At 58.3% G+C, this 16,081-nt stretch overlaps 1 protein-coding gene across 2 annotated transcripts in view; it reads left to right on the top strand.

Annotated features, from left to right (window-relative positions):
* Positions 1–1,200: 1,200 nt before the first annotated feature.
* ADGRG1 (adhesion G protein-coupled receptor G1) overlaps positions 1,201–16,081 on the top strand; it is a 46,162-nt gene continuing 31,281 nt past the window's right edge. Inside the window, exon 1 of one of the 2 annotated variants that reach the window (XM_061387323.1) lies at positions 1,201–1,325. The gene's annotated coding sequence lies outside the window, so the exon portion shown is untranslated. Of the gene's footprint in view, positions 1,326–9,441; positions 9,987–16,081 lie in introns of those variants that run through there. The other variant, XM_061387327.1, reaches the window with a different exon arrangement.

Genomic DNA, 16,081 nt, shown 5'->3' on the forward strand with positions numbered 1-16,081 from the left:
CTCGTGCCTAGAACAGTGTCTGGCACGCAGTAGGCCCTCAATAAGCACTCACTAAATACGTAGCTGAGTCTGTCCACCTGTCCATCTGTCTGTCCATCCATCATCCACTGCTTCTCCCCATATTTGCTCCTTCACCTACCAGTCACCCAGAATTTCTCTGCACCAGGCCCTGTGCTGGGGTGTGGTCATCTGGCAGGGTTCACAGACAAGGAAAGAAATGACTCTGATCCTGGGGGATAGGCCCCAGAGGAGGGGAACCCATGGGAACCCTGTGTTGGGGTGGCGGTGGCAGGGGGAGGTGACAAAAGGTGCTCAAGGCGTATTTATGTGGCTCAGGGCCTCACCTGGGGCCGAGTCCGCAGTGGCTCCTGGACTTTGCCAAATGAATCAACAACGGCCTGGATGGCTTCTTGGAAAAAGTGGTGGTTTAATTCTCAATACTATGGCACTGGGGTGGGGGTGGGCAGGGAAACAAGCCACCTGTGGAAGTGGGGCCAGAACTGCTGGCCTCAGGCAAGGCTGCAAGGGTGATGCAGGGGCCAGGCGGGTAGCACTGGGCAGGGGAGGTGGGGGTGGGCACGAATGGTCCAGAGGCCCAGGCCTCTGTGGGGACCTCCGGGATGGATGGAGCAGAGCCTGCCTGGACTACTCCCCACTGTACCCCTGGAAAGCTGGCGCAGCTGCCCACAATCCCTCCCATTCTTGCCCCCATCCTTCCTCTGTGTCAGCTCCTCTTTGTGCCCCACACGAGGCTGAATATCTGACAGCAGGGACCATGCCCCCAGTCCCCAGGCCCCAGAGCCCCACCCTCGCCTTCTGTCTCCAGCCAGCTGCAGGCTGTTGGCTTGTTCCTACTGCAGGCAGGTGAGTCTGGGCCCAGGCTTCAGGTGGGGTCTGAGCTCGGAGAGGAGGCAGGCAGGAGCTGGCAGAACTGGTCATCACATACGGTGATGGGGGCAGTGACGCCCACCAGCCTTGGGGAAGGGGGCACTGAGACTCAGAGACATTGGGGAACCCCTGGAGGGCCACAACCCAGGAGGCCCCGAACAGAGGTGCAGAAAGCCCATTAAGGGCTGTAGTGAGGGCCGGGGAGGCTTCAGCACCCAAGAGTCCAAGTCAGCCCCTGAAGGGAAAGCCAGGAATGAGAGAGGGAGGCAGGAGCCGTGGGGCCACCGGAAATGGGAAGAGACACGCATGCGGGCGGAGCCATACCTGGGCCTGCCTGCCCAGACAAGCTCCGGCTGGGTGCCTGGGAGCCCTGGGAGAAGGTGGACGGGAGGAAGTCGCACAGGCAGAGTCCGGCCAGGGGCCTGCCCAGACTTGAGGTAAGAAGCGGCTGCTTGGAGCGGAGAGGTTGGGGCAGCGTGGCTCCCAGCCTGGCTCACTTGACCTTGGCTGATCTCAGTCTAATTCCACCCCTGAAGGCAGGTGTGCGGCCCAGCAAGGACTCAGGATTCTGCGCTGACGTGAAAGTCCTGGCGGTCCCAGGGTGGCCCCTCGGGGCTCTGAAGGGGGTTCGGCCATGCTCACGTGCTGGTCATCAGGGAAGCTGGCAGGCGCGGCGTGCTCCCTGGGCTCAGCCGGGGAGACTGCGGAAGGTGGGGGGCCGAGGGGAGGCTGCAAACCTCGGTGCTTGGATGGGGAGGCAGGAGGCAGGCACCCAGCACCCAGAGCCTACTTCCACCAGCGATCTCACAGGAAACCGGTTTGGGAGCTGGTTGGCCCAGGTTGTCTGACTTTTGACAAGGCGGGGGAAGGCAGTCTCCCTGGGTGAGACAGGCCAGGGTGCGGGCCTGGGGGCGTGCCTGCCCCTCTGGCCAGCACAGGGTCCTTCTCGCCGCTCCCCAGACCCCTCACCTAGCAGTGTGTCCTGTCCCAGCCTGGAGGAAAGGGCTGACCCCACCACTGCCTCCTGTGGGAACTAGGGCAGCCTGCCGTCTCTGGGCTGGTTCCCTATCTGCCTCAAGGGAGGTGGCAGGAGCGGAGATCTGAAAACAAAGACGGGAGCAGACATCTCCAGCCCCACCTCCACCCACACACACGCTGTCTCCTGGCCCCACACGGCAGCCAGATGGAGGTGGGGGAATGGAGCCGGGAGGGGGCCTGGCGCCGGGCCAGCTCTGCCCCCACGAGCTTGGCTCCCTGGGGCGTGTGGGAAGCAGAAAGGGCTCCCCATGTTCCCTCTGTTAATTAGGCCACCCCTGCTATTGAATGTCTGTCATCATCGCCCCATTACGCCTCCTGAACCATCTGCACCCCAGCACTTATGGGGAGACCCTGGGGCGCCCTGGCTGCCAGGGCAGAGGCGCAGGCGGGAAGTGGTGCTTCTGGGAGATGCTGGGGGCGTCTCCCGGGGTGAGGATGGCCTTTCCACAAAGTACACCTGCCTCTTTATTTATCAAAAGAGGAGTGACGGTAGCCCCGGGTTCCAGGTAAGGACTCTGAGGCACCCTCTTTATGGCTCCCAGGTGCGTCTCCTGCAGCCAACCCCTTCCACACAGCTCTGTGTGTGTGTGTGTGTGTGCACGCTCAGTCGTGTCCGACTCTGTGACCCCCTGGACTCTAGCCCACCGGACTCCTCTCTCCATGGGTTTTTCCGGGTTTTTCCAGACAAGAATACTGGAGTGGGTTGTCATTTTCTACCTCAGGGGATCTTCCTGACCCAGGGATCCAACCTGTGATTCCTGTGTCTCCTGCACTGGCAGGCAGATTCTTTACCACTAGCGCCACCTGGGAAGGCTGTGCTGTTGCGTGCGTGCGTGCGTGCGTGCATGTGTGCGTGTGTGTGTGTGTGTGTGTGTGTGTCTTGCCGGGGGTGTGGCACTGGCTGCCTGGGAAGGTCAAAGTAGAGAGCCTGAGCCCTGGGAAGCCTGTGGCAGTCAAGCAAGATGGCACCCTGTTACCCCACGATGAAACGAGATCTGACGTCTTTGCCTGCTGCTGTGCCACCTGGCGGGTAGTCGCTCAACCTCTCTGGGCCTCATTTGCCTCCCGTGACTCAGGAGTGGTGATGCCTCACCCCTGACCAGAGACACTTGGCCCAAGTCTTGGGTGTCTGAGTAGCTGCCACCCAAACCTCACAGGCCAGGCCTGGGGGTGAGCACCGACCAAAGGGGCACAACCATCGAGACATCAGCAGCAGCTGGGGTGGCCAGCCTGGGTCTCCTGTCCAGAAAGGGAGGCTCCTATGGAGGAGTGAGAAGCCTCTTCTGCTCCTCCTAAGAGCCAAATTGCCCTTGAAAAGAGAGCCTGGAATAGTGAGAGCAACTGTGACTGCACTCCCTGGAAGCCCTGGCCTCAGACAAGCCTGTGCAGGCCCATGTTACACCAGTGAACACTGAGGCTCAGAAGCTCGAATCTGGACAGTTGGATGCCAGGTCCTGGGCTATGCTGATTGGAGGACTTTGGGAGCAGTGTTGGGAGGAATCCAGGTGGGAGAGGGGCAGTAGGGAGCCTCCTAATCACCAGGCGAAGAGTCCACTCATTGGAAAAGACCCTGATGATGGGGAAGATTGAAGAGAAATGGAGAAAGTGGTGGCAGAGGATGAGATGGTTGAATGGTATCAGTGACTCAATGGATACGAATCTGAACAAACTCTGGGAGATAGTGGAGGACAGAGGAGCCTGGCATCCTGCAGTCCGTGGGGTTGCAAAGAATCGGACACGACTTAGTGACTGAACAGCAGCAATTACCAGGTCTCCCCCAGGCAAGCCTGCCTCAGAGCAGAGCACCAGAGGTCCCCTTGGGAACAGCAGTTCTCCCAGATGTCAGCCCCCCAACCCCGGAGGAAGGCTGCACCCAGCTCACCAGCTCCAAAACCCTGGGCTGCAAAGGGGTGCCTGATACGTAAAGACAGCATGGGATCTCACCTGTGGAACCCAGACCTCTGCGTGTCCCGCCCTGCACCTACTTCCTGCAGCAAGGGTGGTTCAGGCTGGCGGCCTGGGGAGTGGGATCGTGGAGAGGGCTTGCAGCCCCCGTTTGCTGGGCCTGCCCTTGCCCTGGGTTCAGGGGCTTCTGGAGGCAGTAGTGTGGTCAGAATGGCCTTCCAGGCCTGCTCTGGCTGGATCCAACCTTCCTGGCACGTGTACTTGGGGGGCTGGACTGAGGTCAGACATTCCGTCATGCCCAGGGAGACGGGGTAGCCGCCCTGTCTACCTTCTGTCTTAGGTAGCTAGTCACCCAGGCGTGCCTGCCTCTGGGGAAGGTCAGCAGGGTGGTCCGGGGAGGCCCAGCCAACCTGAACTTTGTCTAAGGACCTGCATAATGTGTCTAGGCAGGAATAGGGCGACTGCAGGAGGTGGCGGGTGGGGGAGAGGGGTGGCGGTGTCTGTCTGTCTGTCTGGGGCAGGTCCAAGGACACTTCTTGTTGGCATGTGGTCAAGATGCCACTGGGAACAGGAAGAGGGTATTAAGGGAAGATGCTGGCCTTGAAGTCAGATCCTGTGTGACCTTGGGCTGGGTGCCCTCCCTCTCTGAGCCTCCATCTCTCCCTTCAGCAAAAGGGGCAAGACTTCCTCGGCAGGGCTGTGGGAGAAAACATAAGTCCCCTGCTTGGTACACAGTGAGAGCTCAATAGGGGTGCATGGACTCTGAGTCTAAAGCCTTCAGGGGGAAAGGTGGCGAGAGGTCAGTGCTGGGGACACAGGAGCCCAGCGGTTGGTATCCAGGGAGTGTCTTTTTCCCCAGACCACAAGCCCCATGCTTTTGAAACCTGATGCAGGTAATCATGGGTGGGGCACCTTCCTGGTGCCTTGGGAGGAGCCAATGGGGTTGAGTCTGTCCTTGGCCCTCCAAATAAGGCCTCAGAAAGCCAGCTTGGACCTGGGTGACCCCTGTCCTTCATTCCAACGCTGGAGCTGGCACCAGCCTCTTGCACCCCAAGTCTAGACTTGAATCTCCATTAAACCTGTCCCATTGGCTGAAGGATCCTCTAGCTCTCCTGTGTCTTGGATTTGTCAGGCTCCCTGCTCCTTCTCCAGCTGGGGGATGGGTGGTGGAGGCAGGCCCAAAGCACCAGGCACACAGCTCCCTTTGTGAGGGCGGCTGAGTCACATGGCCTGTGCCAACCCCCTGCGCCCTGGGGTGGCTGTGATGGTGTTATCATGGGACTGTGACTGCCCCCACGCCTGTGGCCAGGAAGCTTTCCCACGGGAATGAACAGGGAGGTGGCTGACAGCATTGGCCACCAAGTACATAGTCTGAGTCACAGGACCAGGGTTCGAATCCTGTCTCTCATTCGGATGCACTGTGAGGCTTTGGAAAAATTCTGAGCCTCCGTCTTCATCTCTGTTAAGTGGGAACAGCCATCACTGTCTTTAGAGGAGACACTGGACATGAAAGAGCTTTGCAAATGGTGGAGTGTGGGCCTGTGGCATTTGCGTTGACTTGGTGATAATCATGATATTGGCCAACATTTGTCAAGCACCTACTGTGTGCCAGGCATGGTGCTCCGTTATTTTCAGGGACACTCAACTTGCAAGGGGGAGAAGCCTGAACTTGGACAATTCTTTCCAATAAGAACCCACCCATACACAGGCAGTGGTGACTTTCCTGACGGTGGGCACAGTGCTTCACTGTTTGCAAGGCTGCCCAGGCTGGAGGATTAGAGTCGGGAAAGGGTGAGGCCTCCAGGAAGAAGCCACACTGTACCCTCCTACTTGCCCACGCCTCTGCCACTGTGACCACCACGAATGTCCTGTCCTCCCTCCTGTACTGGGGACCACACGTCCTCCCACCGTGCTGACAGCCTCACCTCTGTCTCCTGTGCAGGCTTCTCTGAACAGCAAAGCCCTTGCAAATACATCAGAGTACGCGTTTGTGCCAGGCTGGGCCAGGAGCTTGACGTATGTGGCCTCATTTATTACTACTGGTGGTGCTGTTACCATCTGCACAGATGGTGGATGGCTAGAGATGCTGCCTGAGTCCCTAGGCTGCCAGACCCAGGAGCAGAAGCCCGTTGGCCTGAGCCGAGAGTCTGAGTCCAGCCTCTCAGCTGTAGCATTACCACCTCTCCTCCCTCCCTTCAAATGAAGCCCTTTTCTGCAACTTTCTGCACTCTCCACCCCATCTCTGGCCACTATCACCAGCCAGTAAAGTTCATGACCTTCCCTGGCCCTGAGGGACCCCAGCCCTTCACCCCTGAGCCCTAGCTATATGTTTCCAGTGAGCTTTCGGAAGGTTCCCCACTATATCACAAGGATACCCCATTCTGCTGTGCCCGAGGGCAGCCTCTTCCCTGTCACCCAGATCTGCAGTCTGTCCCATGCCCCCTGCATTTCTGGACAGTCTATGACATTGTATCCCCTCTCATGTGTGGAGTGGGGGTCCCAGCCTCTGCTTCTCATTTCTTGGACCAAAATCCCTAGCCTCCCACCCGCTTCCATCTCTAAAGCCCCAGCTGGGCTCTGGCCTCCCTTCCATATCCCATCCCCTCAATGCTGGTGCAGCTGCTAGAGCAGACCAAGGTTCCTCCTGCTTGAATAAATGCTGGGACCACCTAGGATCTTGTTTAAATACATACTCTGATTCGGTAGGTCTTGGGCACACCTGAGATGCTGGATTCCTAATGACTCCTCTGATCATGCTGTAGGTCTGTGGACCACCTTTTGCGTGCTGGTCACAGGAAATTTCCTTCCCTGGCTTCTCAGCAGCATTGATGAAACCCCTTCAGAAGCAAACTCCCTGCTTTCAAGATCTTCCTGAATCTGCCTTCACCCACTAATTAGATCCTACTTCTTTCCAAGGATGCCTCTCATGTTGGAGGCTTCTCCCCTCTCTGTTGATGCTGTCCCCTCTGCCCAGAAAGTCCTTCCTGCTGGTCTCTGTTCATTGAAACTGATTCTTTGAGACCCAGCTGCTCTCAAGGGCCAACAAACCTGTTTCAAACCCTGGCTGTGATCCTCAGCCTCTCTGAGCCTTGTCCCTCTTCAGTGGAGCAGGATAACAACTGTCCTGAGACGCAGGGGAAATCATGAATGTGATGAACCTAGCAGGAGCCTTGTGCCTGGCAGGTGCTTGGTTAGAGCCCATGGGTTGGAGACCCAGACACAGGCCATTTGGGTCTCTGAAACACAAGCACGACCAGCCCACAGGGTGGAGGATACAACGAGAACTCAGATAGAGCTGAGCATTTTACTCAGAGCCTATGGACACAGCCCTGGTAATCAGTCCCGGTAGCAGTACTAGGAACAGGCAGCATGCGTGCTAAGTCACTTTAGGCATGTCTGACTCTCTGCGACCCCATGGACTGCAGCCTGCCAGGCTCCTCTGTCCATAGGGATTTTCCAGACAAGAATACTAGAGTCGGCTGCTGTTTCCTCCTCCAGGGGATCTTCCCTACCCAGGGATTGAACCTGCGTCTCTTCTGTCTCCTGCATTGGCAGGCAGGTTCTTTCCTGTAGCGCCAGCTGGAAAGCACAGTAAGAGGTAGTGTTGTGATTAATAATAATTTATTTGGTTTCTCTTCTCCGACTCCCAGAGCTCCCTGGGGCTCTATGGTGCTGATAACTGACTCCCCAGTGTTGCTACATTGTGAGCCAGGCTTGTCCCCCAACCCCTGGAGCCTGGCACAGTACCCAGCAGATAGTAGGTCTCTGAGCAGGCTGATGGTGAGAGAGCAGGCAGAGCCTGGTGAGCAGCTCCTGCCCGGCTGAGCCACCTTCTAGGGCCTTTCCTACGTGGCCAGGGTGGCAGTTAGCTCCAGGCTTCTGCGTCCCTTGCTTGGACATCCAGCTCAGCAAGTCCCTGCCAACTGCAGAGTGGCGCTGCTGACCCTCCATCTGCACCCAGCTAGCCAGTACCCTCTGTGGCATGTGTGTGTGTGTGTGTGTATCTGGTTGCTGTCTGGCTGGCCTGGATCCCGGAGAACAGCTGAGGCTGCTCCAGTGACCATCTGGCCTGGCCCTGAAGGACAGACCTTGGGGGAACTAAACCTTAGCAGTGATGATTTGCCCAAAGACATGAATTTAAGAAATCCTGGATCCTTTTCCTGGGTTCTTTCCTCCCTGTCCTTTTTCTGGTGAGGAAGAACATCTTCACCCCTTGTTTCTTGGTCTCCAATGTGGACTGGCCCTTCCTGCCCTGGCCATGAGGCAGTGCTCACTGCAGCCCTGGGAGGGAGCAGCCAGCTGGACACAGACCCAGTGCCCACCTCTCCCAGGCAGGGGCACAGCTTGGTCAGCGGGCTGACTGGAGAGCACAGCACTGCTTTCCAGAAGCTCAGGCCTGGGGACTTCCTTGTACCCCGCTATGTAGCTTTATTGCCCTTCCTCTTCCCTGCAGCTTGATTTATATGAGCAGGTAAGGGATGGACTTCACCGGCAGCAGCCCCTGGCCTCCTGGGCTGCCTGAAAAGCTTCCATTCATGCAGCAGCAGGTGAATGATCCAGGCCCTTCTGCAGATCCCCGTGAGAGAGAAGGGACCTTAGGGCCCTGGGCATCCATTGTGTCCAGGGCCCGCTCCAGAGGCCTGGGAGTCTAAGTTCATGAGCGGTTAGGACGGATGGCTGTGGAGCCAGACCATCTGGGGTCCTGTCCCACCTCTGCCACTTCCCAGCTGTGCTATCTTGTGCAAGTTAATTCCCTTCTCTGGGCTTCCTAGCTCTTCCTTCTGCTTCAGCACATTCATGGCGAACATTGACTGAGGGCTCATCAAGTGTCAGGCGCTGGTCTGAGCAACGAGTTTTCCCATGGTGCAACGGGTATGGCGCCAGGGAAGAGTCTGGAATGTAGTAAATGGTCAGTACATATAATCCTTATTATTAATTATTATTATTACTGTTGTTATTGTTGCTCTCATCACTTGCCCTCATTAGGCTATGAAATCCTTCCAGCACCTGTGACTTGGAAATCATTGGTTCACATTGCAGGGATGAGGGAAGATGAGGGATTCCCCGCCCTCCACAGTGGGGGAGCGTGGGCCATCTAAAGTTTTCTGACTCCCAGGATGGCCGTGAAGGTTAACAGTGAGAGGAAACTGCAGACAGAGGCCAGTGGCCAGAAAGGGAAAGAGGGAGTCAGCCCATTTTCAAATTTCTCTCTCTGAGCTTTCGGAGCCCCCTGGAAGGGTTCCTCCCCTGGGCCTCAGTTTCCCCCTTTGACCCAGCAGACAAACTGGAAGGCCATTTCAAGAAGCCCCTGGAGTCTCAGACTGCAAGACCTGAGTCTGCTGAATGTTGTGAGTGCTTGGGGAGCACTGAGGTGGGTCCCTCTGCTGGGAGGATGAACTGAGGCTCAGGGAGGAGTCAAGGTCAAGTGGCCAGTTGTGTGTGGCCTGGCTGGCCGCATGCCAGGTGCTTGACACCGCCCCCCCCCCTTTCCACGGAGTCCCTTCCGCTCTGCTGGTCAGCACCGGCTCCTGCCTGCTGCCAAGGAGGCCGGCCTTTCTTTCAGGAAGGGGCAGTTGTTGCCGGGCCCTGGGTGGAGGCGGCGGCATCGGGGCAGACTGTTGCCATAGTAACCCTGGCCTCTCTGCGGGAACTTTGGGGAGAACAGCCTTGGGGAAGTAACAGATGGAGGGCGAGGAGGCAGTTATCTCTGACCAGCATCCGTCCACAAAGCCTGGCACCTGGATGGGGGGTGGGGGGAGGTGAGGCCGAAGTGCCCCCTTGCCCAGTGCTGAGTCATGGGCATCCCCCAATGTCCCCGTCTCGGTGCTCTCAGCCCTGCCCCCTCCCAGCCTCCCTGTGAGAAATCCGTGTGACTCACGTATGGTCCCGTCATCCCCGGCCGAGCTTGGAGGAGGGAGGAGCCCAGCTGGGGCAGGAGGGGGGTGTCCTCCCCCACCCCCTGCAAACACACCCCGGAGCCTCCCCCGGCTCCACACTGGCTGCTTGCCTTGCACTGCCTCAGGAGAGGGAGTCTCCACGCGCACCAGCTCCCTCGGCCCCTGCGGGACCACGGCTGGCAGGTTAAGCCTCAGAGGTGGATCTTTAAAGGTGGTTCCGCTGCCTGGTCCCACACGGGACCTTCTGCTCATCACCAGGTACCGGATCAAGGGCTTGACAGCAGGAGGGAGGCGGAACGGGGGTGTGTGCGGCTGAGGGTGGGGTGGCGGTGGAGCGTGGTTCTGAAGTCTCTAACCCACACATGAGCAGGGCTGTGCCGGGGCTGGAGAGTTGCAGGCAGATGGACAGCGAGATGCCGCGGGAGGGGGTGGAGCCGGAGAGGGTGGAACCTCTCAGAGCCGTTTGTTAGCGGGGGAAACTGAGGCTGGGAGTGGTAGGGTCCCTGGGTCCGACAAGCCTGGGTCTGCTCCGTGGACGGGGAGGTACCGTTGTCTCCTGCTCCTGCCGTTCAGATGATAGAAGCAAGGTTGCTGAGAGGGCAGGGGGCTCACTCAAGATCACAGAACAAGTGCGGGGAGGGAAAGCCAGACTCTGGCTTCAGGGAGGAGAGGATAGGGCAAGGCGGCTGGGCAGGGGCACTTGAGGGGCAGCCTTGCCTGTAGCTGCCCTGGGGCTGTGTGTGGGGACCCCCCCGCCGCCCACTGAGCCAGGGGCAACGTGGTTCTTCATGGTCCAGGCCCAGCCTTTGGGAGGAGACGAACCTGGCAGTGGGGTCTGAACATGGGGGACCTGAGATGAGAGAGAGCATCCTGGGAACCAGCGGCAGTCGATGGGGAAGTGCCCCCGGCTTGCTAACCGCCAGGCCCCAGGTCCCTGTCTGCTCGGAGTTGATAGGGCCTCCCCACCTGTGGGACTTCTGGTTTCTTTCCCCACCTCCTTCCCAACCAGCCTCCTTCCTGTGGTGCCGTTTCATGGGAGTTAGGGTCTCCCATGGCCCCCACGGAGGTGGCTGGTGCTCATTTTACTGAGGAGGGTTGCGGGGGACATGAGTTGAGGCAGGGGCCCCTCTCACCATGCCGCCACCACTACCATCCTGCTTGGAGCAGCTCTTGCCTGGGTGAGGTGGGGTGGGGAAGAATAGCCTTTGTGGCTATAGAGGGCCCAGGAAGTTAATTATATAAATATTAATTGAGTGCCTACTGTGTGCCTGGTACTGTTCTAGGGGTGGGGACTCATTTGAATGAGACAAATGGAGTGTGGGTGGTCCAGAGCCAAGCCCCTGCCCTACCCACCCCACCCCACCCACGCTTGGGCTATGCTGAGGGCAGAGTGTTGATTCCTTGGGATTGAGTCGGGGAGAAGGGTCTGGAGTCAGTGAGAACCATCAGGGACTGAGTTAGTCCCCCAGATCCCAGGCCAGGGTCCCCGTGGGGTCTTCCCTGCCAATGACCAGGGTAGGACTAGCTCTTGGAGCCAGACCTGAGCCCCTTTGCTGCAGGGACCCCAGGGGCCTGAGATGCACCCCCACCTTGGTCTTAGCATCACCACAGCCACCTTGCCTTGCCTCTCTCTCTCTCTGGGTGCAGTTGGCCCTGCTGATAAGTGGAAGTGTGTGTTGGGGTGGGGGGTGGTAGCTGGCCCGCCTCCTCTCCTGGGCTTGGCTCCGAGAGGGTCAGGTTGTGAAGGACACCATTCCGGGCGGGTGTGGTTCTGAGGGAGGCAGAGGCTCTGCTAGACAGCCTGCTCTGTTGTTGCCAGCCTTGGTGGTTCCCTGGGCCACTGGGCAGGACACCCTCAACTTGTCAGGGATACAAACAAACAAGACAATTAGGATCTGAGGCCAAGGAAGGAGATAAGCTTGCTGACGGAGGAGGAGAGAGTTTCCTGACCTGGGAGGATGGGAGGCTCCGCAGAGGGCATAGAGGTGGCCTTGGAGGCTGGTGGGGAGAGGGGGAGGGCTGATGGGGTGGCAGGGGTGGCATTCCTGGCTGAGAAACTGCAGTGGGAAAAGGTTTAAGAATGATGAGAACTGGGGGGACTGGAGCAGATGATGGTACTGGAGAGCTGGCATGTGTCATTTTGGTAGCCTGAGTGCCAGGCCGGCGGGTTGCAATCTGCTCGCAGGGGAAGGGATGGTGGGAAGACTTGGCAGTACTGCAGCCAGGCCAGGTGGGGGATGAGGGGGAAGTTTCTGGGGGTGTGGGCTGCCACCCAAGCTGGATGAGAAGGGCAGGATTGTGATTGGGGTGGGAGGGTCTGGCTACCCCAGGCCCAAGGCTCCTGTTTGGAGGGAGGAGTTTCATGGCTGAGGGAACAGAGTGGGGTAGTGGTCGGCCAGTCCAGGAGAAGGACAGGTACAAGAGGCGGCAGAACTGTGGCCAGTCCATGTGCAGCGGGGGTGGGCTTCCTAGCAAGGTCCAGCATGACAAGTGCAAGATGGGCAGGGCAGAGTCTGCCATGAAGGAGGCCACGTGGACGGTGCTCTGGTTGAGTCTAGCCCCGGGTCACTTCATCCTCAGCAAGACCTGCGTGTGGATGGTGGATGGCGGGGGCTGGAGTGAAGAGTCAGGGGCAGGGCTGGTGGGGAATGGGGGAAATGTGACCACACAGCCCCAAATCTCACTGCTGCCACCCCACCTAGAACCAGAGCAGGTTCAGCACCCCCAAGCCTGATCCCGGGGCAGCCCTGTGACTCTGTGTTCTGACTCACAGCAGCTGGGACATCACATGAGCAAACCCAGCAGCTGGGGGGACCAGGACCCCAGGGACCAGGCAGATGGCAAGTGGGGGCAGGGTAGGCCTGGCACCGAGGGGCCTCTCAAGTGGCATGGAGTCCTGGCTGGACCCCAGCCTCCCCAAGCTTGCCCTCTGCCAGTCTGGTCCTCTCGCTCATCAGGAGTTCCTTGGGGCCCCTGGGGAGCCCTGCAGATTTGGGGGTCAGGTTGGAGCTGCTGGAGGAAGGAGCAAAGATACACAATTTCTGACCCCTGCCCGGCGCCTGCCCTGGCACAGGTGGGCTGAAATATCCCCACCCCCTGCAGGCCCCTCAAGCCCCAATTCTGGTTCCCTGGGGGCTTGGCTGGACTAGAACAGTCCTGGATCCTTGCTGCCCTTGGACTCTGCCAGGCCTAGGCTCAGCGTTTTGAACACTCCTTTATTCCCACAAGCTGCAAGCTCCTGGTGCACCCATTTTAGAGATGAGAGCACTGAGGCACAGGAGGCTCCTCCAGGAGTGACCTCTTATCTTGGGGGCTGCAGAGTCTGGGCTCTTGTCCACTGTGTTCTTCTGCCCCTCTCCATGGGAAGGGGACTCCTCAGCCAGGCCGGACTCCATGCTGGGGGCAGAGGACATGTGCCCTTGTCCTGAACCCCATCCTTGCCACTGTTAAGCCCATGTGCTTTTAAGGCAACAGGACCCATGGAGAAAGCAAGGCCACTTATCTGGGGAGAGCTTTGTTCCTCTCGGGTTGTGTGAACTTGGGTGTCTGCGCCTCATTTTCCTTATCTGGAAAAAGTAGATAAAACATAACAGTATCTACTTCAGGGGCTGTTTTGAGCCTGAAGGACTAATGTGGTGAATTGCTGACACCAGCGCTTGTCCCACAGGTTAGCCTTCACTATTGTGATCTCCTCCTTGGGCAGAGGGGTGCACGGAGGCCCAGAGACACGTAATAGCTTGAGGGGGGACATCTTCCTGCCTCCCATCCCCCAAGAGACCGAGAGCTACCTGGGCATCAGCAGGAACCGCCCCCCTACCCCCCCACCCACAGCCTGACTTGTGTTTTGGCGGGGAGGCCAGGGTGGTGGGAGTTGGGCTCTTGGGCTGGCGCTGGCTCAGGCTCAGGCAGCTTGTGGCGCACTTGGCAGTTCAGGCAGGCTGAGATAAAAGCTGAGCCCTGGAGGAGCTGGCAGGGCTTCCGGGCACCAGTAGACAGGCTTCTGCATTAGAGAGAGATGGCCTAGGGGTGGGGGCCTCTCTGTCCGGGAGCCAGCCCAGCTCTGGTCCCCTGAAAGGCCGGCGGTTAGACAGCTAATGGCTCCAGCCTGGCTCCCAGGGCCACTCACACTACCTCCAAGATGAGCAGCAGTGAGCGATCAGAGCCACCTCTGACTTCCCTCCAGTCCCGGGTCTTTGCCTTCCTCCTTCCAGAAGCCCTGCCCTTAGCTCTCTGGGCCCAGGGGTGAGAGCAGAGGACTTTCGGGCTTGTATCCTGCTGCCTAAGGTCACAGCCTCCCAGACCTCAGTGTTCACACCTGTGCATCGAGGTGACCCCCCCACCCCAGGATTATTGCTGGAATTTGGGGGAAATGGCTGCAAAGCATGTACTCAGCACAGTGTGCAGCATTGATGGGTCTTCCCTAAACCTCTGCTGGAAGTTTGGGCTTCAGGTTTGGTCACACGGTAGTTCAGTTAGAACTGAGTTTACATCCTTGAAAAGTGACCTTGAGCAGGTGGCTTAATTTCTCTAAGCCTCATTCCTTAGGCTGGAGAAGGCAATGACACCCCACTCCAGTACTCTTGCCTGGAAAATCCCATGGACGGAGGAGCCTGGTGGCCTGCAGTCAATGGGGTCGCTAGGAGTTGGACACGACTGAGCGACTTCACTTTGACTTTTCACTTTCATGCATTGGAGGAGGAAATGGCAATCTACTCCAGTGTTCTTACCTGGAGAATCCCAGGGACGGGGGAGCCTGGTGGGCTGCCGTCTATGGGGTCGCACAGAGTCGGACACGACTGAAGTGACTCAGCAGCAGCAGCAGCAGCATTCCTTAGGCTGTCAAACGGGCAGAAGGATACCTGAATCCCTAAGTGAGACCCTGTGGGAATCATCTGAGTCAGCCCCGGGCTGTAGGGGTCCTTGAACAGTAGACCCCCCCCCATTCCCAGCTGTTCTGGACCTTTGCTTTCCCATTGCCCAGCTCAGCTGTCCCCCTGGGGGAGGCAGCACAAGATGGGTGGCTCTGGGTTGCCCCATTCTGGCCCAGCTGTGTGAACTTGGACAGGTATATTAGCCTCTCTGTGCCTATTTTTGTTATCTTCAAATTGAGGATAATAATGGCACCTTGGGGCTTCCCTGGTGACTCAGTGGTAAAGAATCCACCTGCCAATGCAGGAGATGCAGGTTTGATCCCTGGGTTGGAAAGATCCCCTGGAGAAGGGCATGGCAACCCACTGCAGTATTCCTGCCTGGGAAATCCCATGGATGGAGGAGTCCATAGGGTTGCAAAAGAGTCGGACACCGCTTAATGATTCAACAATAATAAATAACAGCAACGGCACCTTGAGAGGGTTAAGTGAGCCAAGAAATCTCAACCACTGGGTATAGGGCCTGGCACACCATTAGCGATGTCATCGCCACTCTTCTGGGCCATCACCGAGCCCTTCTCTGAGGGAGCCGCAGTGAGCTTATCACAAGCATTAGCCCTGTCTTCCCATGACATCACTGGGAAAGGACCCAAGCCCCAGAGAGGCCCCCTGGACACCCTCATCCAATGGCCTCTTGATCTGCTGGCCTGAGGAACAGTCCCAGAATGAGGGTCCCTCCTGCCCCTGGAGACCCAAGGCCTGCCTGGCTTGACCACTGTCCCAAACCTGCAGGGGAGACCTGGGTTTGAGCTGGGCTGGTCTCCTGGGGTAGCTGAGTCCCCTTGACCCCTGGGCAGTGAGGGTGGGGGTCCCTGGCTGAGTCTGGCCCTCAGGGGTGTGGCTCTGTGGCTGGCATCCTGGTTTCTGACCCTATGGCAGGGGCACAACTGCCCAAACCCACCTGCCTTAATGGTGACAAATGTGAGGGGTGACCCCAGGGGGCAGCTGAGTCATGCTTGGCCTGGCACCCTCTGCCCACTGCTCCTCTGCTTTGTCACCAGTTCAGTGTGTGTCAACCGCCCTGGGCGACTCCTAACCAACCCCCCAGGCCTGGTGCGTACAGCTCCACTGCCTACAAAGACCTTCATTCAGTCGTGGTGCAGCTGCCCTCGGAGTTTTGAATCTGTACATTTCACAGATGAGGAAGCAGACCAAGGTCCCCTGGCCGGTCAGAGATAGTCTCCTGACTCCGAACCTGGATCTTTGCCTGTGGCCCCGCAGATGATGTTCCCAACTGAGGTAGTGAGTTCCCCGCACCTGCTGGTATTTAAGTCTGACAGGGAAGTTGTAGGGGGACCTCAGATACCATGTGGGGATCTTCACGGCTCTTTCCAGTCCTGAGCTTTTCCGACCCTGCCCATTCTAGCATCAGGCAATGTTTGTGGGTAGGTGGCGCCTCCATATAAAAGCCCTCTCCAAGTCTTG

This window comes from Bos javanicus, chromosome 18 (assembly GCF_032452875.1).
Source record: "Bos javanicus breed banteng chromosome 18, ARS-OSU_banteng_1.0, whole genome shotgun sequence".
Lineage (NCBI taxonomy): Eukaryota > Metazoa > Chordata > Mammalia > Artiodactyla > Bovidae > Bos > Bos javanicus.